Genomic DNA, 22,809 nt, shown 5'->3' with positions numbered 1-22,809 from the left:
TGTGTTTGTTTGTAAATATAAAAACTGGATTTACTCCTTAAGTTATGACCTCATCAGAGCCAATTTGATCACCCATTTAAAGGCGCCGCTAGCAGTACAAAGGTTTTCCCAGCACAAAAAGCTGGATTATGCTTAAAACAGAGAGCTAGACTATATCAAATTTAGCGCCCACCTTATTGGAAGTAAGTAGTAAACAGTTTCACAGTATATCAGGACAACATACTCTACATTTAAGTGGCAGTTTTATATCGCTGTACATTGGAGATCATGTTTTTTCACATATTTTTAGGTTATAGGTTTCTGTTTTGATGTATCTACTAAATGTATTTAGTTTAATGTGTAAGAAAGCATTTTTGGTTTATTAAGTCAGTATTTAATTCATCTAGTTTAATAAATTGTTAAAATATACTGAAGCAATACTTTTTTATTTAATGTAGCATGTAGTGAAAAAAAAAATCAAGCCCTTATGTTAATGTAAAGATAGTGTTTATACAAGAAAAAATTTAGTTTTTTTTAAAAAGGTGCATTTAAAAATAATTGTTAGTTGATTAATAAATCAAAATAAATCAAATTCAGATTAATTAATTAATTGGTAACCTACATCCCTGATCAGCAATAATCCCGTTAATCATTTTCGCTCTACCATTGACAGCACAAATACCAGATTAGACTTAGACAGATTTATTTTTGTCATTTATTTTGTTTACACAAGTGTAAAAAAAAAAAAGAAATTTCGTTAAAAACACCTTTCTAGACAATTTCATTCTTTTAAAGTGCAGTCTTGAAAACTGTAAAAAGAAAAAATACATAAAAACAGTCATATAAACATAAGACTGTATGTTTACAGTTCAAACATTTCAGTTTTTTAATAATAAAATATAATAGAATACAATAAAATAACCCATTTTACATAACATTCAGCAGTCTAATGGCAGTGGGGAAGAAAATCTAAGGAAATTAAGGAAATTTAACCCTTAATGAACCACCTTAACAAACCAACTAAATAGGTTCTGTTGTTGAATAATGTTTACCACTTATTTTTTTTATATTTTTCATATAAATAGCCATTGTTTTAGTTTCTATGAGTAAGTGGAGGTATTTCACTTTTAAACGTTTTGCTTCTGTTGAATGGTTTGAATTTTGTTTTTATGCTAACATACCTAACCTTAAATTTTTTATATTATTCTTTTAAAACTAAATTTATAATTTAAATCAGTTAAAAGTAAACACTTCAATCAATATAAAAGAATTAAATAAAAATAGTTAGGGTTTTAGATAAGCTAAGCTAACTTCACATAGCGGTTAGCTTTAAAAATGCTAATTTTCCGACATATTTGCATCGGAGTCAATGAGTGGATGCAATCAACTGGCTTCCCTTAGATAGAAAACATGTGTTGTTAATTGGCGCTATAGAAATAAACTGAATTGAGGTGCTGTAGGATGCTGTGACGTCAGTTTAGTCAGAAAGTAGTCATTTTACATAGCGAGTCAATATTTATTCACCTTTGTGACGTAGTTTTTATCCTTTAACGAGGACGAATATGAAGCAATCAGAGTCTTAGTTGTTTTATTAATGCTAAATGTTCCTCAGAGCATTTTTAGTGTGATTTAAGCTAGCAACATAGAGAAAAGAAAGGATAATCTACCATCACAAACGATAAAACCGCTCTAGACGCACTCCTTTTTATTTAACCTTTAAACTTTGCATTGTTGGCAGATCCTGTCATCTTGTTAACTAGAAATGACATTGCCCTTTTCTTCCTTCCTTTTTAGCTGTTTACCAGCCTCTTTGTGTTCTTCCAAATAAACAGCCCCTAAAGTTTGATCTGATGCACTTAAAATTTCCATAAAATATGAGGAACTAAACAACTGTTTAAGGTGAATTTGTAGTTTTGTTTAAAGCCCTTTGAGGAGGAGCAACAAACCGACTCTGCAGGATTTTGTATTATTCTTTTTATTTTATTCTTTTTATCACTTTTATCGTTTCCAAGATAAGAAAGCCAGTAGTAGGCCTACAATATCTCCATATTTGAACAACTGAACTGTCCTAATGTCCCAAAGGGTTAAAACAATACAGCTAAGAGTCAAAACCGGCTGTCAGACCTGATCACATCGGAGTATTTGTTACTTCAGTTCAACATGTCAGCAGTTTTATGACAACTGCAAGAAGATATATCAAGCCTGAATCTTAGCCAGCTTCTTTTTCATTGATCTTGTAACAACACCATCTTATATTTTCCATCTCTACCTATTAAATTCGCCCCACACCCGGAGTCCAACGTCACCTCCCTCCCCTGCCTTCTCCTTAGTCACCCCACCCGGATTTGGGTCACCCATGGTGCTTCCATGGGGCGCTGCTCTCATTGGAATGTCACCATTCATTTAGGAGCGAGGATCTCTGGCAGCCTGTCTCATTTGTCGGCTAACCTGGCCTTAATCCTCTGTGTGAGGAGACGGCTTCGTCCGGGAAACTGGACCAAAATGGCCTCTGATATAAGGCTATTTAAATGTGTCGACTGTAGCAGCATCCATGCACGCTAGGTATTGCAGATGGCTTCGAAGGAATATAAAAAAATGGCTTTGGAAAAATTAAACTCATGATCATGTGCAAATTTAAAACAATTTGAATACATATCTTTATAAAGCGACTGCAGTAAACAATAATGTCAACATTTCCTCAAATTTTAGATTGAGAATTTTTTAAATAAAATAATAGCCTCAATTAAATAATTTAAATAATAAAATCTTAGAAATTTACTCTCAGAACTGTTTTTTGATTAGAAAGGTTTCTTTTCTCCAAATTTCCAACTATATGAACTGTTCTTTGCAACAACATTGGAATAAAATTCACTCCATATTGTCCATCTAACCATGTCTCTAGCCAAAAAGTCCTTTGTGATCTTCTTTAAGGATTGATGTAATAAGATAGAGCAGATTCTGTTAGATTATTCAGTTCTTTTGAGAAAATTCTACTTAAAAATCACTGCAATAATCTGCAGTAAGACAACTGTAGTTGGTATGGCTTCATGAAATCAAGATATTTATAGTCTAATGAAGTGAAATCCGCAGATTGTTGCACATGTTTTGATTTTTTTCACAAAAGTAAAAATATCTTTTTGTGTTTTATATCCATCTAAAAACAAGACTTGATATAAGACTTGGCTTAATATAAGACTTGGTTAGATGGACTCCTTGATAGTCATACAGTATTTTCGGGGTCATTATAAAGGTTTCAGTTCTGCTTCAGCTTTTTTTTTACTTGAACATCAAGTTCCCTATGAGGCATCGTAGAATCCCCGCAAAAACCAGGCGCCATTTAGTTCTGTTCCATCCGTCATAGTCTTGATTTAATTCAGAAATCAAGACTCTGACAGATTGACTGGATCTAAATGATGTCTGGTCGGCCGTCATAGTCTTGATTTAGTCCAGAAATAGTTGTAGAAAATTGGGCTGTGTTTGGTCGCTCTGATTTTGTCCCACTTTAGTCCAATAATAGATATTGAAAAAACATGGGAAACGTAATTTTCCATGTCAATAATCTGAATTTTTCATCTTTCACTTTTCAACCAAATGTCGACATCGTTCTTACTTAAGTTATGTCATCTTTTTAAAGTCTTTTCAATCAATTTTTGTGGGTGGGAATGAATGATCCCCAATCATAACACCCCTACCTCCAAACTCTGGAGTTTGCTTTAGGGTTTTTCTCATGAAATGCTGCATTTATTTACAATAAACACCTCATCTGTTCTGGTGTGATGAGGAAAGTCTTATATTGGTAAAGAAATGCAGTTTCACGTCCAGAGTAGGAGGAGCCCACTGCAATTCAATTCAATTCAGTTTATTTATATAGCGCCAATTCACAATACATGTCATCTCAAGGCACTTTACAGTTCAACCAGATCATACAGTCAAATTGATTCAAAGTTTTCTATCTAAGGAAAACCAGTTCATTGCATCGACTCATTGACTCAAATGCAATCGCTCACAATAAGCATGCTGTAGCGACAGTGGAGAGGAAAAACTCCCTTTTAACAGGAAGAAACCTCCAGCAGAACCAGGCTCAGTGTGAGCGGCCATCTGCCGAGGCCGACTGGGGTTCAAGGAGACAGAAGCAGAGATACAAAAAGCAGCTGTAAAAGGCGGCCCCATCCAGGAAACACACAGCCAGGCAGACGCGCTCCGAGCCAGCTCTCATGCCAAAGGCTGAAGAGAGCCAGTAACAGTCAGCGAAACAGGACTACACTTCAAAAGAGGCCAATCTCCAACATCACTGCAGGGCCTACAATAATTTTTGAGGATTTCTGGAGAGTACTTTTTGCATCTTGCAGACTTTTGTCGCTTTGACAGCCAAACCTGGCTACAAAGATAGCTGTTTTGGATGTCCTCCACTTTTACACTACTCATTTTACTCTTATGAACTGATAAGATATGATGATCTTAACTCAGCTTGATAGTAATTTATATTTTCCTTCTATAAATTAATTCTGTATCATCAAGCCCCAAAAATAAATGTTTTAGATATTGATGTGGTGATGTCACCGTTCCCATGGTGATATCATGATGCAGAGTCAGAGAGGTCAGCAGCAGCGAGTAGACCCACTCTGACCATGTTATGTATCCAGAAATAGGTCAGAGGATCCTGCGGGACGAGGGACCGCCTCGGGGCCCCATCCTAAATGCGGTGAGAGAAATGGAAGCCAAGCCATTTAAACCAGTCGATACTGCTGGTGACAGCTTGCAGAAGTTTGACAGAGCTGACATTTCTCTCAGGTAGACCATGTTTAATCACTGAAGAAGAAAATGTCTGTAATCTGGACGTTACTATTATGGTGAAAAGTGAGCACACATTAGAATGTTGCTGAAATGCAACATATGTTAAACTCACATTTTGAAATAAGGTATGAATTTTTTTTACACACTACAGATGTCTAATTAAACCAATAAGACAATAATCAGAGGAACACACTTTATGAGGTTAATAAGCGATTCTAACTTGTCCTTTTAGGTTTAGTTTAGGATCCAATAACTATTTCTTTGAAATTGATTATTTTTTGTTTGCATTATCTAGCTAAGCCCAAGGAATATGGAGTTCCATTTTTGTTGCAAGAAAAGAACAGGAATTTGAAAAAAAATTGAATTCACAAATTAAAACTGGCTAAACTTTTATTATAAAAAAAAAGAAAAAGATATCCGGGCAATAACTTTGCTACTTTCTTGTATTTTTATTTTTTTACCATTTATATTTTATGTTTTTCATTTTCTCCACATCTAACCTTTTCTATTTTATTTTTTAATTATTTTAAACATACTTTGTTTTATTTTTCAGTTAATTTTTATCAATAGTTTTCTTTTCAAATTGTATTTTGTGAATCACATTCTCTTCTCTTTGGGGGGGGGGGGGTGTCTTTCTCTGGAGGAAGAAGAAAAGACACATTTCTATAGGTCCGCATGGACATTAGAAACAACATTTTATTGGTTATAATAAAAGCGTTTATTGAATTTAGGTTATAATAAAATTTAGGTTATAATAAAAAGAATGTGATCTGTAATCCACAATTTGAAAAGAATCTGATTCATGAATAAATTCATTCAAAAATTTCATCTAATAAAAAATTGAAAATGCAAAGTCTGTAAAAAAAATTTCCATCAATTGAAAACCTTAACTCGGATAAAACAGCAAAGTTACCCTTGGTACATTTTTCGTTTGTAATAAAGTATTCAAATTACTTTTTTTTTTTTTTTTTTTATATGTTCTGAACTTGCAACCATAGTGAAACAAATTCACTCCGTAAAAGAATTCTTAAATGTCAATATATTACTTAAAAACTTCCGTCTCCCTCAGGTGTATGTATGACTGGACAGAGGCCCATTCCTCTAAGTCGCTTGAGAACATATAGTTTATGAACCCGCTATTCTCTATTAGTCAGGCTCCAAAAAAGATGCCCCTCTCTCTAAAGCTGGGCAAATTTACAGTCAAAGCAATAATAGAATAGTTTAAAACAGCTAGAGCTGAAACAAACCAGGCTGGACTTTCAAAAGAACATATGAAAGAAAGCCTCCTGCCCGCTGTTAGGCAATGGCGATGAATCTATGGGGCTGTTTCTGTTCCCTTTGTATCATGGACTTTTTAAAAAACCAAGTTAATTTGTTGAAAATTAGCTGTTCCTTTGGTCTTTCAGCTTGTGATCCAAAATATCTGTCCAGGCGAACATATAAATGTTCCTCTAAAGACAAAATCAACCTTTCTCCCCTGACTATCAGATCTATAAAGAACACCTGTATGTTCAACCAAAGAGAATAAAGCTAAGGAGGTTCCCTGAAGACAGTTTCCTCTCATGTTACTGACCCTTTAACCCCAGCTGAGGTTAAGTGCTAAGACTGGAGTTTAAACTTAATGACTGCTTTTTGTCGGACAAAAATATCCAACATGACATCAACCCAAACGGAGGACAATTCCCGCGCTATTATGCACACAGGAAGAGCCAAGCCGTTCATCTGTCTGAATGAAGCCACTTATAGCTGACCGCCTCAGCCCCTGTGAGTCATGGGAAAAGTGAGTGTGAAATGTCAGAAATAGTGGAGCCGAATGAACCAGCTGGCAGTGGGCCGAGCTTGTACAGGATATTTTTGTTCTTGTTTTTTTTTTCTTTTGAAAGGAGAAGTAATACGGCTACATCATTCAATAATCTAAGGTTTTGCAACCATATGAAAACTGGTAATGTATTTATTTTTTCTTTGAAAACCAGACTGAAAAGTTATTATGAGCAGAAAACCCAATAATTGCAAAAGAAACTATTGTAGCAGGAATTAATATTTTAGCCCTGCTGCCAGTAAACTTTGATCATGCTCTTAAATGCATAATAATAACAATAATAATAACAATAATAAAAAAAAATGATAAAAATAAATCAGCAAAACTCAGATAGAGCTTTTTATTAATGAACTTGTCAGGTTTTGTGAATCAAAACTATTCACAAATTTGAAATCACTGTCTTTTACTTGAAAAATCAGGGTCCGACTTTAAAATGAAGCTGTTAATTCTATGCATTCATTAACTGCTTAAGATAAAAAAAAAAATCTGTAAGGGATATTTATATTTTTTTTTACAGGACTTGCACTTGGGAGAGTGCTAGAAGCCCACTTCTAAGAATGGTAGAACATCTGTGATGCTGTGGGCCTGTTTCTGATTCAACCCTGACTATGGGTAGCAGTGATCATAGGTAGCAGCCCAAACTTATAAACACTGATTAGAAAAAGTCATGATGTCAAGAGCTTGCGTTTAAAAGTCCTGCAAGTAACATTTTACCATAATCTTGGTCACAGGTTCCATTTATAAACACTGTACCCTCTTAATATCTTTAGCCAGTGTTTATAAATCCTGCAGGAATCAATGTTTCTAAATAACAGTTCTGTTTATAAATGCTTTTGTGTCATAATGTCTCAAGTTTGCATTTATAAATCTCAATAGAAACATTATGCTTTAATGTTGGGTGAAGCTCTGTTTATAAACACAGTTGCCTCGTAATGTCTCCAGCAGATGGTTTTAAGTTCGGTAAAACTGTTTATAAACAATGTTGCTTAAAACATCTCCAGCTCATGTTTATAAATCCAGCAAGAAACAATGTGTCTAAACCATTGTTCGTTTATAAATACAGTTGAATCATAACACCCCAAGCTGATATTTATAAATGTTGTAAGAAGTATTGTGCCTTAATGTTGGTTGGGGCTCTGTTTATAAACACTGTTGGCTTGTAATGTCTCCAGCTCATGATTCTAAATCCTGCAAGACACAATGTATCTATATCAAAGTTTTGTTCATAAACACTATTGGCTTGTACCGAATCTAAGCAAGAAACAATATGTCTAAATCACGGTTGTATTTACAAGTACTGTTGGCTTGAAATGTCACAAGATATTCATCAATCCTTCAAGAAAATGACATTAATTATTGTTGGGGCTCTGTTTATAAACACGTTTGGCTTTTAATATCATCTGCTGACATTTATAAATCCTGCAAGAAGCAATGTGTCTAAATCATAGCTATAATTATAAACACAGTTGGCTTGTAATATCTCCAGATTCTGTTAATAGCACCTTCAAGAAACAATGTTTCTAACTCACCTTCAATTTATAAATACTACTGGCCATTAACATCTCAAGCCAGCATTTATAAAGAAACATTGCGCTTCATTGTTGGTTGGGGCTCTGTTTATAAACAATGTTGGCTTGTAACATCTCCAGCCAATGGTTACAATTCCTTTAAGAAACAATGTAACAAATCACAGTATTGTTTATAAATCCTGCTGGCTTGTAATTTCTCTAGCTACTGTTTATAAATCCTGCAAGCTGGGATTTATAAATTCTGCTTGCTATTGTCTGTTGAACTATGCTTTAACACCAAAGTATTGTAACACCTTTTACCCAGCCACGGCTCAGTATCTTGAGTGGATCAAGCAGGTATAAACCAGTCCTGGATTCTCAAAAGGAAAAGTGAACTGTCCCCTTTGCATGTCTTTCATTGTCTCTGTACCATTTATTTTGACCCTTGAGCAGTTCCCTTGCGATGTGAATGCATGACCATCACAGTATATCAAAAGCAGGAAGACAGGTAAAGGTGTATTGTAAGAGTTGTACATTTGTATAGAGGAGAAGATGAAAAACAAAAAAGGACTTTATTGATTTTGAGATGTACTGTTAAGTAGTTAAAAGGTGCAAGCATAAAACTACATTTAAAAAAAATAAGAAATAGAAATAGAAAGCCAAATAAAATGGAGTTCCTTCTCCATTACTTTTTTTTCTTCTTGAATAGCACATTACTGGAGCTATAGTGCGCACGAAACAATCCGTTGCTACTCCATGAAGTTATGCGCAGTGGTCTAAAGCTGAGTCCACGTGGAGACAAAGATGGTAACCACGAAGAAGAATTTGACCATAAAGACCAAATTAGCGTTAGGCAAAAAGAGGTAAGGTAGGTGCTGTAATACCTATGCCACGCCTGTGAGTGGTGCTGTAGTGCTGCCACAGAGATAAAGAATTTCTCAAACACTAAAATAACACTATTTATTATTCAATCTACTCCTTATTAAGCTAACTGAAATTATGTACCTGTGACCTCTCAGGAGAGAAGAAATCTATTTCTAATTAATAAAAACAATATAACTTACCTGAGCTCGAAAGTGATTATCGAACCAGGAAAAAGTTTTAGCTGAACCGTCTGCTCAGACCTGTGATAAACATGAGAGATGAGGGGAAATAAACATTAGAGTCATAAAACAATAGTTTGATATCCACAGAAGCATCCCTGAGACTAATTAATTTTCCCACAACCTGAAGCTCAGGCATCCAAATCCCATCTGATCAGCCTTAAATCATATTATGGTCTTCCACACCTTAAGCTTTCCTCTTGTAAAACACAAATTAAGGGCAATGGCTCCAACATAGTCTTTTGTGAATTTGAATAATAATCTCAATGAATGAGTTTTAATGTTTCTGCATTCTTGGAAACTGGAAACCTTCCTCTTTGAGAAAAGAACATTGACGCAGCAAGGAAAACCTCAATAGCACAACAGACTAATAAAAGCAGCTCCAGAGGTCGGAAGGAGAGTATCCAAGGCAACTGCAGGGATAGTCATTTTGCACCAAACACTGACTACAAGCTTTTACTCTGAGTCTGGTGCCAAGTAGACCAACTGCTCCTGTGAGCAGTTTTTAAGATTTGTTTAATTCTTGGATCGGCCCGCTGGGGCTCAGCCAAAGGATGAAGGAGTTAAATCATGTTCCAAGATACGAAGAAAGACAGATTTGTGTAGCTTTGGGATTGTAAAGAGGTGGAAAGCAGAGCATCCTGTTGACATTAAAGAGTGTGAAAGGATTATCTGGGAGGGCAGTAGGGTGGGGGGTGGGGGGGTTAAGGCGCCAAAACAAGCATTAAGATTCTGCAAACAGGAAGGAGGCTGATTTATTAGAAAAGATTGGAGACAATCGACATGTGAACAAGGTAAGCAGAAGGTACATCGCAGGAAATTACATATTTTAATGTTACTCTCTTTGCAGACAAAATGCCATTATACCTAATGTTTTCCTATCTTAACCTCTGAACTTTTACTTAACAATTGAAACCAAATGTAAAAATATAAGGATATCTAAATAATGTATAGTTCTACTTGTTTTTTCCTTATCTTTAAAAGGCTAAATTAAATTATATGAATGTGAATGAGAGTAAAACCTTATTGCCATGGTTGACAATATATACTCAAATGCAAAACTAAACAATTTCAAAATCACATGCATTCACTTAAAACAGCACGTAACAGATCCTAGACTAATAATAATAATAATAATAGCTTACCACTGTTTAGATGCATTGTTTCTCCTTTTAGTCCAGTATTATCAGTTTAAACTATAATAGCATGAATGTGAATGTGGAACACAAACTGATTTAGTTTACGGTCTGTAAGCCAAGGCTAAAGATAAAACTAGTATTTCTCATTTTAATTGAGCATCGCAGTCAGAATCTATACGGGTTCCATTTGTGTAGTTTTAATTAAACCAATCTAGGTCATCATGTGGGATCATAATTTAAACCATAACTAAGACCATTTTTCAGCTAATTTTGTACCCATATGCAGTAGGTATTTTGCTTGAGCATTAGAATTAGCACTTGGTGAACACAAGCACACTGTGTGCAGAAAACCATTACCAAAAATACCTTTACCCAAGCAGGGTCTCAAATCAGTATTAAGATTATTTTTCCATTATTTTTTCCATCATATGGCAAGAAATATGTTATATATTTTCTATGTTGTCTTTTCTTTTCTTCTTTTTTTTTCTAGAGATTTTACATTTTGAAATTTCTCTTTTAGATTGAGTCATATGAGTTGCATTCTTTTTACATTGCATTTTATGGATCCCATTCTCTTTATTTCAGGGGGCGGGCTTTCTTTTGGAGTGAGACGAAAAGACGCATTTCTCTTTTAGTCTTTTAGCAACCACATTTTATCTGTGAATGTAAGATACTTGTATTGGGCTTGAAGTGATGAGACTGATCTGTAAAACATTTTATGAAAATATCACAATTTATACAGCTCAATCTGAAATAGAGAATTTTGAATAAAACAAAAGTTGAAAAATTTAAAGAATAAAAAATAAATAAATCTTAGAATAGTTTTATTTATGGATTGCACTTTTTTTTTTTTTTTTTTTTTTTACAAACTCCCATTTAAAAAACGTGCATTGTTGTACATTGTTTGCAAAAAATAATGGCATAAAATTGACTCTATACAGGGCTCTTCTTTAAAAATATTTCTAATCATCATTTAGAAAATGTGTTCTTGCTTGCCACAATAATGGAGCAAAATTCACTCCATAAGGCATTTTTTTATTTCAAATTCCTACTTAAAAACATTTTCTTTGCTTGCAATAATAACGGAACAATAATCATTTGATATAAAAACTTTGTTTTTTCAGATTTCAATTTTAAAAATCATGTTTTTTTGCTTGTGATAATAATTAAACATAATTTACTCCATACATCTTTACTGTTTAGCTAATTCTATATAAAATGTCAAAGGTACTACCTTGACTAATGAAAACAAGATGTTAGATTCAACAAGAGCTAATTCCCCCCCCCCCCCCATCTTTTGATCTTATTAATAAAGATGAGCAATTTTAGGTAGTCACTGGAGCACTAAGATTAGGGTTCATTTCCTGTTTGTTGTTTCTTTTGAGGAGAGAAAATCTGTGGATTAGATTAGCCTCTGGCCTCCTTCTTCATCCGTTGCTCATTTTAGTGTGGTACATACATCCTACTTGGCCTGAGGAGCACATAGATCAACTCAGATGTTAGAATAGTTCAATATTTCATTAAAAATATATAAAAGTTTGGTTTGCTAAAGTGTTTATCACAGTTTAAAGCCGTTCTAAGTGAACAACACATTTTAGTAGTAAGCTAAAACTTGCCAATAAAACACAGTGAAAGTTATGGGCGTTGAATCGTAAGCACTGCTTCTGTTGTGTTCTTGGTGCTGATGGTTCGTTTTTTTCATTTTCTCCTGCTCACCTGTCTAATTGGTCCAGCAGCTGATTAACTCTGATCATTTCTACCTGGTTCTTCTGCTATTTATGTTCTTTGCTTGCCTTCCATCAGTGCCAGGTTATTTGAACAGTTTGGTGAGATTAACTCTAGTGATCTGAATTCTGTTTTTCCTGATTGTGACCAGTTTCTGCCCAGTAGATCCCGACTTTTGCTTTTCCCCTGTCTGCTCTGTTAGTTTGATCTGTTCAGGACTGATTCCTGGATTCTACCGGCTTCTAAACGTGGACTTGTCTTCTGACTCCGGCTTTGGATTTCCCCTTATGGACACTGTTGCTGCTCGGCATCGGCTGGTGCCTGCTCTGCTCTCTCTGTCTCTAGGAACTCTCTCTCTATCTCTAGAAACTAGGGATTAACCTCCCATTTGGAATATTTACTCTGGGATCAGACTGGACTTTGAATCAGGTCAGTGACTTTTGCTTCTAGTAGTGATCAGCCCCACATCGAGTCACTAACCTGTATTTCCTATCTCTGCAGAGATTCGCCCCGCAGCTGACGAGCAGCCCCGCGTTCCTGTTTGTTTTAAATAAAAGCTTCGAACTGTTCCACTGCCTGACTCTCCTTGAATTCTAGGTCTAATATTCTGAGTTCATTACAGCTTCCTGTAAAAGCTGCAGTTGATGGGTTTGGAGATAAGATATTGCTCAGATGCCTATTGTGACGACAAAGGGAGTCTTCCCTTTCTGGAGCTTAGAAAACGGAACGGGAAAAAAAAAAAAAAAGAAAAAAGAAAAAAAAATACAAACAAAAAAACTGAAAAGAAAACAAACAGAAAAAAAAGAAAAGAAAAAAAAAACAGAAAAGGAAAAAAAACAGAAAAGAAAAAAAAACAAAGAAAAAACAGAAAAGAAAAAACCAAACAAAAAAAACAGAAAAGAAAAAAAAACAAACAAAAAAAAACAGAAAAGAAAAAAAAATCAAACAAACAAAAACACAGAAAAGAAAGAAAAAAACAAACAAACAAACAGAAAAGAAAAAAACAAACACAAAAAAAAACAGAAAAGAAAAAAAAAGATTTTTTTGGATTTTATCATAATTAATTTTTTTTAATGGGGAAATTTTATTGGTATGAATATTTACAAACCTAATCCTGCTAGCACTATTAGGAATTTTGATCTTAGTTATTGATCAGTTTCAGAAATAAAAGGCTATTTTCCAAGTAGCTTTTAACTCCAGAAAGCTGGTAAATGCTGAGTCACTGGTTTCTATGGAGACTCCCTCCTAATTAGGAGCTCTGCTCTCCGCTTTAGTCACTCAAAATACAAGTTTCCAACCAACAGGTTTTTTTTTTAATCACAATAACCCATGTTGAACTCTTGTGTTATTAGTTGAGGAACCCTTTCTTGGTATCACATTTACATGTACGCAGTGTTTCCACATACAGTAGAGTCGAGGTTTTCCAGCCCAAACATCTCTTAAAAACCGCCACATCGCACAACAACCATCCCAATAAATATATTGTTATATTCACTTTGTGAACATGAACACACTTGAGTACAACTGAATTCAACACTGCATGTCAAAACGCTACAATCCAAAATCTGCACTGAGATGTTAGATCCAGTGCCATGTGACACATCACATACCGGTACTAACATGTTTGCAGATGGATTCACAACCACGTTACCTACTCCTCTTTTAACAGTTTTTACATAACTGAAATCATTACATTTATTATGGTTCATTTTGAATTCTTAACTTCAAAGCTTATTAGATTGTTTGCTGGAACATCTGAACGCTGAACTTTTACCTCGGTGAACTATAAAACAATCCATTGTGATTTGTGATCAGTACACGGTTGAATGAAATCTCGGAGAGGACGGAATGTTGCTGATGTCCGCCTTATTCCAGTTCGTACATCCATCAAACTGGACAGCATCTGCAGGCTGATGCGATTTCTGGAGTTGTCTTTTAGCAACTTGTGAAAAAGCTCTTTCAGCCGTCGCATTTGATATAGGGAGGGTGAGGAGTTTAATTGCACCAAGCACTAAATCCCAATAGAAGCTTTTTCCTCCAGTATCTATAAAAGATTTATCTTCCAACCAGAACGCATCGATTGCCAGCTCTAGTTTTATCACACCAGATTCACCTGCTGCTAAAACCAGCATATTTTGTAGTGCAACTACACCAGTTCTCTGCTGTAAACACCCTGTTAGACGACATTAGCTAATCAGTGATGGAGAAAGGTCAGGGAGGCTTTGCTATGAACCAGTCATGATGAATGATCGGTGGACATGGGTTTTAATAGGTTAATAGGCAGATCTGACTCCGAACGACCCCAAATTATCTTCAAAGCATTTTCTACCTGCAAAATCAAAATGGAAACCGCCCAATCTGTCAACACTGCATGTATGTACAGTGTATTATATTTAGGGATGCACAATATAATCGGCCCCCTATTGGTATCGGCCTTAAAACTGAATATCGGACATCGGCCACCCCACCGACATTTAACCCAATATTTCATCAGCTTCTGAGTTTCTAAAGTCTAAAAAAAAAAAAATACTACTTCTTCTTCTTCCTCAAAAACGTATTTTTAACAGACTTAAAAACTTCTAAAGACGAGGGAAAAAATATTGATACATTAAAATATCCCAATATCTTCATATGCTGATATATTGCCATTTAAAAACACCATATCAATCTCTTTTACTAATGAAATATTGCTATATGTCATCGTTATGCTACGAATCCCCCGAAAATTCACAAAATTTTGCCATATTTTTATATGTCGATATATTGACGCGGTATCAATCTATTTTACTAACAAAATCTCACAAGAATTTGCAAAATATCAAGAGAGTTTGTAACAAAACGATGAAATTTCACGAGATTTTGAAAGTAAAATAGATTGATACCGCGTTTTTAAAAATCTATTTGATATCAGCAATATTTGAGTATATTATTTTTCAAAGTGTCAGAAATGGATAACAAAACTGCTATTTTCAATGACTATTTATTTTTGTCCAGCTTTAACATCAGTATCGATATCAGTTATCAGCTATATGAGTTCTAAAATATCAGCATATCGGATATCGGCCAAAATCCCAATATCGTGCATCCCTAATTATATTGGTTCTACAAAAAGTGAAAATTATACTTTTTGAAATCAGTTTTTAGACGGAAATTCAGAGCTCTAAGTATAATGCGAGTCAATTAGAGTTTCATCGTTTGGATTAATTACTCTCGATGGATTTAGCTAAAAAACGTAAAGCCCTGTGTCAATGTGTAACTCATTGGGCAAGAGCAGACAAAAATACAGACGGATGCATAAAACTGTGGGCAGGACCGTACATTATTTATCGAAATTTTGAACATTTTCTGCCAGGTTTGAACCAAGGATTTGTGACACCTTCAATATTTTTATCTCAACATTAATTGTTGGAATAATAAAAATCACAAAATGATCACAACAGTCATAAGTTATAGGTAGAAATCAATAATGAACTGTTAAAGTACAGTAAACTTTGAATCCTGCTCAAAATTATCTATGGGGAAAACTTAATACGGTACTTTATTTTATATTAAACACCGTACAATGTATAACTACCAAACAGTATATTAATGCTTCTTACAGAGACACATGGTTTTATTTATTTCTTATACTAATATGCATTTTTGCTTTCATAATTTTAGTGTGTACATTTTGTTTCATTTTTGTTGAAAGATCAAATAAATCTAAATGAGAGGTTTTAAGAAAATCTGCTGCTTTTTCAATTATTGTAAATGTATATAAATTATATAAAAAGTTAATCTTTCAAAGCTTTTTTGTTTACCGATTAATATTTTTGGAATTTCATCCTTTACATTTCTTTTTTCAGATTAAGCTGTACAAAATAAACATGAAAAACATTCTTAATAAGGGGATATTTTCAGAGGAAGTTTATTGTTTTCTAAGAGTTAATACCTTCAAATATTTTATGTATTTATTTATTTTTTCGGATAGATTTTTTTTTGAGTTGTTTTTTCCGTCTAGAGTGAGACGTGAAGAAGCATTTCTATTGGTCCACGTTGACGTTTTTATTGCTCTAGATCATGGGTCTTCATTTTCCAGGACAAGGACCCCCAAACTGATGGCGAGATGAAGCGGGGACCCCCTAATTATATATATTGAATGAAATTGTGTTATATCAAACTAGTCCTATAGTCACTCTATTACAGATGGAGTAATGTAAGGAAAGTAATTTCTCCCTGGGATTATTAAAGTATTTCTGATTCTGATTCCTGGTTGATGGGACAGGTGTTGTGAATGAAACGGTGCCCAGCTTAAAAGAGCTCCTGTGTGTCGCTGAATGTGTGCATTGATGACTGAAAGACATCTTCTGCCTCCATTTATCTGTGTGTTTGATTCACGTTTATGTGTATTTAAAGACTTTTCAATTAGTGGAAAAATTGCAGGGGGGAATACGGTATTAAAAAAAGAGTGTTATCAACTAAATCTTTCGCGACCCCCATGCAGTACCTCTGTGGTCCCCCTAGGGGTCACGGACCCCCTGTTGAAGACCTACGCTCTAGAGCAAACATTTGTATCCGGATTGAAATTAAGTAAATCTGTTAAAATGCAAACTTTAAAAGAATGCAATTTACTGAAGCTCAATATGAAAAAAGAATAAGAAGAAAAAAAATTAAGTATAAAAAAATGAGCATGTTTTTCAAAATTCAATTTAAAAAAACAGCAAAGTTACTCTCTTAAACCTTATGTATTTAAAACTAGTTTTGTTGCTTTTTAAGTTTTATTTATGGATTTGAATTTTTATTTCTATTTACAAAACATGTTCTAATTTTCTAACCAGCTGGTCAGAGTAGAAGTTTCATGTTGCTGAAAATAAGGGCTTAGGGTTTGCTGCCTCTATTCTTTCCATTTCCTGATATTTTTTAAAGCAGGATGTAACCACAAATCTCTTTTTTATTTTTCCCTCTCTTCATTCTCCTCTCTTCTCAATATGGTAAGCTTGCTGCACTGCTCCACCTCCACTGAAAGAGAAACAACTTCCTGCTCTGCTCCTTTTCTCTCATTAAAGTTTCCTTTTATTTATGACATCAAACGGCTTCCCTTAAGAGAATAATTTGTCTCTGTCTCTTTTTTCCTCATGTGGAGCTTAAAGAAAAACCTTCAGAAATCTACCAAGAAGCAAAACTAATCAATCTTTTTTGTTTTGGTTACTCCTCTACTCTGTCACTTTGGGTTTCGATCTGAAGCCCAGAAAAGGCAAAAAAGTTCCGATGTTTAGTTCACCGAAGACAAATCATGTTAAAAGAGACTTCTAAAGACTTAATAAGTTTTTATATATAGTTAGGACCTGCGGATACTTTAATGTCTTCTCAATATAGTTTGGATTTTTATCGTCCGCAGGACACATAATGGTCTGTTATGGGGTGAATTTTGTTCCATAAATGTTGAAAAAAAAAACATTTTATACATGGAAATAAAAAAATAAATCTACAGACGAGACTTTGAAAAACATGTTGATCCAAAACAGTTTTGAGACTAACTTTGCTGTTTTCTAATAATTTATTTTTTTAATTATTCTGTTTTTTATTTACTTATTTTTTTTACAAACTGTGTTTTACAGATCACATTGTCTTCACTTTAAGCCCAATATAGTGTTTGCTTTTGATATGCGAATTGACCAATAAAATGTTGCTAACATCCATCCAGACCAATAGAAATGCACTGCAAAAAAAAAAAAATCTAAATAAGTAATTTTTTTCTTAAAATAAGTGATTTTTTTCTTGAATTGAGAATTTAAGTGAGGCGCTTTGCCAAAGGAACAAGACAATTTATATTTAAAATAAGAAAAAAACTATTGTATTGTCTCAGATTGAGGGTTATTACACTTAATTTATGAAATATTTACTTATTTTTAGATTGTTTTTGCATAGTGAATCTTCGCTCCTCACCCCAAAGGAAAGCCCGCCCCCAGAAGTGAAGAGAACGTCATCTCTAGAATGCAGTTGAAAAGAATGCAATATGTAAAACTCATCCTAAAAAATGAGAAATAAAAAAACTAACCAAAATTTGGGAAAATAAGATATGATTATTTTATATATATAGAATAATTTTAAATAAAATCTTAAAAAAAAAAAGAAAGATTAAGATTTTTTTTTTTTTTAAGAATTTCATTTCTGGTTTACATAAAAAAAAAAAAAAATCTCCATTGATCAAAAAAACGTTCTTAGGAGAGTAAGGGAACAAAATATATTCCATAACAATAAACTTTAACAAAACTGGCTCCATAGAAATCCTCCCTCTAAAGGGAGGCCGACGATGTAAGATAATCTCGGAGGGCCTCTGTTGTTTCGGGTTTTGCACCTATTAAGAGTCTCCGATGGGAAACTGTGGTCAAAAAGTCCTGAAAAGCTAACAAAGAGCCATATTTGAACAAATGATTTTCTATCATTAGATACTAGATGGTATTGGTAGAGGTATTTGCACCATTTGGGAGTAATGTAACTAAACTTGCATCAAAGTAATTCAATGGCAGATTCATGGTCATAATGTACCGTCTCTGTTTCTCCCAGCTTCCTCCCTTTTAAAGTTGGCCGTCATCCCCACTTCCTCATCTATAATTTACACTGACAGCCTCCCGTTCCCCAAACACAGAGAGACCAAAGAGCTCATCCCAGGGCTGGAGCTTTTCTCCATAAAACAGACACACAAGTGCTAAATCCATTAAAGGCAAGAAGTGAGGGGTATCTGAAAACCTTTGTTTTGTTTTTAGCAGCAGACTGAATAAAGTATCCAGAGCTGATCAGAGATTTTGTTCCTCCTTCTGGTTTTTCTTTACCTTACCATCAAAATGTGCGTAGGTCAGCAAATATCTGTATGGACGATTGATTTGATTATTTATGGCTCTAAATCCTTAAATTTGAGGCAAGTGAGAACTGGAGGCCACTGGAGTCCCTCTTAAATTATTCCAGAAATAAAAAAGCGTAATTTATATTCCAAAAAACACAATGGTACTTCCATGTATTAACAAGTATGTGTGATTTTTATTTTTTTACAACAATGGTAAAGAACGATTCATTCAGAAGTGAACTGGCGCTGCAAACCTTGAGAGTTCATCAAATGTTGCTGCTTCATGCACAAAAAGTGTTTCAGCTACAAACTACAAATCATTTAAGCCTCACTTTGCTCAATACATACAGTGGCGCTAACGTTAAGTTAGCTAAAATGAAATTCTAATTTTTTTATTTATCATAATTTGCTGTCAGAACAAATTTATTACTGTGTTTAACTAAAATATTCAATGATGATTTCACTAAAACTATTTTTTAACTCTTTAAGAGAAGCTAATGCTACTAGCCGCTAACAGTACGCTAACAGTACTGGTTCAAGAGGCTGAATTTCCAGAAAAAGAAAATGTGTCAATTTAAAAAAAAATTAAAACCTATAATAATCCAAGGATTGATATTGGTAAAAAAATAAAATAAAAAAGAACTAAAATAACGATAAAAGTAAAGTTGCTTTTCTAAACGTTTTCCTTAAGACATTTTTAAAAGTTTCATTTCTGCATTTTTTTAATGCAAACTTCCATCTACAAAACGCGCTCTTTGCTAACAGCAATAGTGGAACAAACTTCACTCCATAGGTGTGGAGTCAATTTGTGGACTAAAGGAACGATTCACAGAAATAGAAACAGTAAGCTCACTTTTTAAACTGTTATTTATATAAGAAAATGGAAGTTAATTTAAATTAACCTTTACTCTAAATGACAAATGACGTAAACTGAATTTAAAAACTTTAATATGAAGTAAAAAGAGTTGCTATGATACTACAGAAAGAATTAACTTAAAAGGATTTAATCAAATCCCTGTACATCAACTACAAGACCAACCTAAGACATTAATTAATCCATAAATCAATCTTTAGGATGTCCAATAAGATAATCTATGGTAACTTAAGCCATTCAATGTGAAAAAAGTGAGAGAACACACATACTTCAACTTGAACACACCAATTTGTAAAAGCAAAACGAAAAAAAAAAAAAAAAAAAAAAAAGGAAAACGGACTCATCGAGAGAAGATGTCACACTACCATAATTAATATTTTCCAGCGAACTTCATTTTTTTCACCTTTTAAACATGTAGCATTAGTAAACAGAAGGACAGGATATAAGGATGAAATGTTTTGGAAACTCAAATCCCTTCTTTTCTTCAGCTGTCTGTGGAGCAGGAACGCTGAACCCAGTTATTTTAATGCTTCCATAAGTCAGACCGAAGCGCTGCTCAGGAGCGTCTGCTTTCGAGGACACTAATATCCTGTTTAAGAAACCGTGGGAAATGCAGTCATAGCTGCTGAACTTTCTCAGCCGCTGTTGGTCTGTGTAGAACAAAAAAACAAGGGTTTCATTTTGACTGGGTAATCCTTTTTATTTTTGCCAACAGCTCTTCAACATCCAATCAAACTGAGCTCCACTCCTCGCCTCTAAATCAAACTGTAAACCTAAAAGCATGGAAAAGTGAATTTGATGTAAAAAAAAACAAAAAAAAAACAGGCTTGGAGCAGGTGTTGGCAGTGGTGCCCTGAAGGCAGCAGCTGCATTTTAAAAGAGAGAACAGGTGGCAAAAATCTGGCAAAAAAAAATAAAAGTGGACAGTTCATCATCACTCAACATGTCGCCACACAGATGGAAGAAATGTAGCCTGGAGGCGGCAATTTAATTCCTACGACATTCTTTTAGTGTCAGGAATGTGAGCATGGGGTAATATTTTAGCAGGGCTGCAGAAGCTGAGCATTTTTAAATTTTTTTTCCCTCTCTCTCTTATCTGGACAGGTTTGGAGGAGACGCCCTCCGAACAGAAAGAGGGCGCTAATGAGCACACGCAATATGTGGCATTTGAAGTCACAGATAGACGAATTGATGTATTTATACTTCTCCTGTATTTTCATTTAATCTGAACAGTTGACAGAAATAAAATCTGAGCAAAGAAGTCCCAAACCATTAAAGCTCCACTGCTGTGCAGAAGAAGAGCTGTTATGAGGTTCTCAGAATCTACTTTCACAAATTCTATTTATGTTTGGGTGATTAACTGTAATGTCATATGAGGTGGACAGCCTTAGGTGGGCCTTTGACATTCATATATAAAGTCTTTATTGTTCAATCAACATAGTAATGGGGAATCTAATAGAAAAATCTATTCAAATATTAGTTAAAGTAATTACTAAATACGCATCATTTTATATGATTTTAGCTTCCTGTGCTAAAGGTCATAATGACAGTCAACTGTAGCGCCCCTTACAATTCCAAGTCATGATGATTTACTTTTTTTTGTGATTTGAAAAGCAAGAGATGAAAGAAATTCTTCATTTTTTGCAATTATATAAAAACATGTTTTTTTTCCTCGAATGACTAATAATTTAAATGATGAAAAACAAATAACTTTGAGAAAATCTAATATTCAAATTCATTCGATGCACTGATTTAAAGTCATTTTTTTTCTTTTTAATATTCACCAATCAGAATCAGAATCAGAAATACTTCAATAATCCCAGAGGGAAATTACTTTTGTTACATGCTCCAGTTACATTTTTTTTTATAATATATACACACATCCAACTATACAATATAATAAAGATAAAAAATAAGAATAAAAAGAGATAAAATATATACACATATAGCTCTTCTGTATATATATCTGTACGTATATCTATGCATATGTAAAAACAAAATCCAAATAAAGTGAAAATCCAAGTAAAGTGATACGTAGTGTGCAAAAATAGTGCATAAATGTAAATTACGGGGGGGAGGGGGGGGGGGTCTGAATAACTTAAGGGAGGCGTTATATAGATTGATGACCACAGGTAGGAATGATTTACTGTGGCGCTCTGTGGTGCATCTGGGTAGGAGGAGTCTTCTGATGACTCCTCCTATGGAGATATAGCCCCGGTTTATTTGTGGTACTTATGGCATTTCATACCCACTGCAGTCACAACGAGTCCTATCAACTGACCTCTGCTTTTGGGACAGGTTTCAAGTTGACCTCAAACTTTCTTAGGTAAAAGGATACTAATTTTGTTGAGGGTTCTTCCTTAGATGAAAGTTGCGGCTCTACATCAAAGTGATAGATCCAATGAGCCAGAGTGGAGAACAAGATTCAGGCGCCACATTTCCTTGTGTCTAATCGTAGATCAGCAGACATTTTGTACTTAACTGTAGCAGTTTAAAAAACTCAAAGAAGCTGCATCGACAGCCAAAACATTTTATGGGAATGGGGGTAGGAATGTACTTCCCCAATACCATAGGGGCAAGAACATTAATCTATTTAACATGGATATCAAGCCTATGCATATCTTTACAGGTATGTTTTGTGAAAAAGGCAAATCTTGGTCAGAGGTTAAATTCTTGGATGTCGTTCAGGGTTCCCTCATACCCTGGGCTCTGTACAACTGACCCCGTCAGCAAGATTGCTGCATGATATAGCAATTTGTTGCCTTTGGTACCCTTGCAGCAAGAAGGTTTTGGGTTGTAATGCCAGCCAAGAGTCTTTCTGCATGGAGTTGTCATGTTCTCCCTGTGCATGCTTAGGTTCTCTCTGGGTACTCCAGCTTCGATCCAAAGTCCAAACACATGGGAGTTTGGTTCGTTAGAGTGTGGGTATGGTTGTATTTCCTGAAATGGCCTGATGGCCTCTATAGGGTGTACCTCGTCATTTCCCCAAAGGCTGCTAGACATAGCTTCTCATATCGCTGATCCACAAGTAGACAGTAGAAGATG

The 22,809-nt window shown here is 34.5% G+C and overlaps 1 protein-coding gene across 10 annotated transcripts in view; it reads right to left on the bottom strand.

The window, feature by feature from the left end:
- The window catches only part of LOC119780807 (microtubule-associated protein tau-like), an 86,386-nt gene that overhangs the window by 27,278 nt on the left and 36,299 nt on the right, over window positions 1–22,809 (bottom strand). For all 10 annotated transcript variants that reach the window (XM_038280984.1, XM_038280987.1, XM_038280986.1 and 7 more), the window contains exon 3: window positions 9,165–9,224. The gene's annotated coding sequence lies outside the window, so the exon portion shown is untranslated. The remainder of the gene's footprint in view (window positions 1–9,164; window positions 9,225–22,809) is intronic.

The sequence above is a fragment of the Cyprinodon tularosa genome, unplaced genomic scaffold (assembly GCF_016077235.1).
Source record: "Cyprinodon tularosa strain WSP-4 unplaced genomic scaffold, ASM1607723v1 ctg166, whole genome shotgun sequence".
Taxonomy (NCBI): domain Eukaryota; kingdom Metazoa; phylum Chordata; class Actinopteri; order Cyprinodontiformes; family Cyprinodontidae; genus Cyprinodon; species Cyprinodon tularosa.
This window is presented reverse-complemented; position numbering and strand designations above follow the sequence as displayed.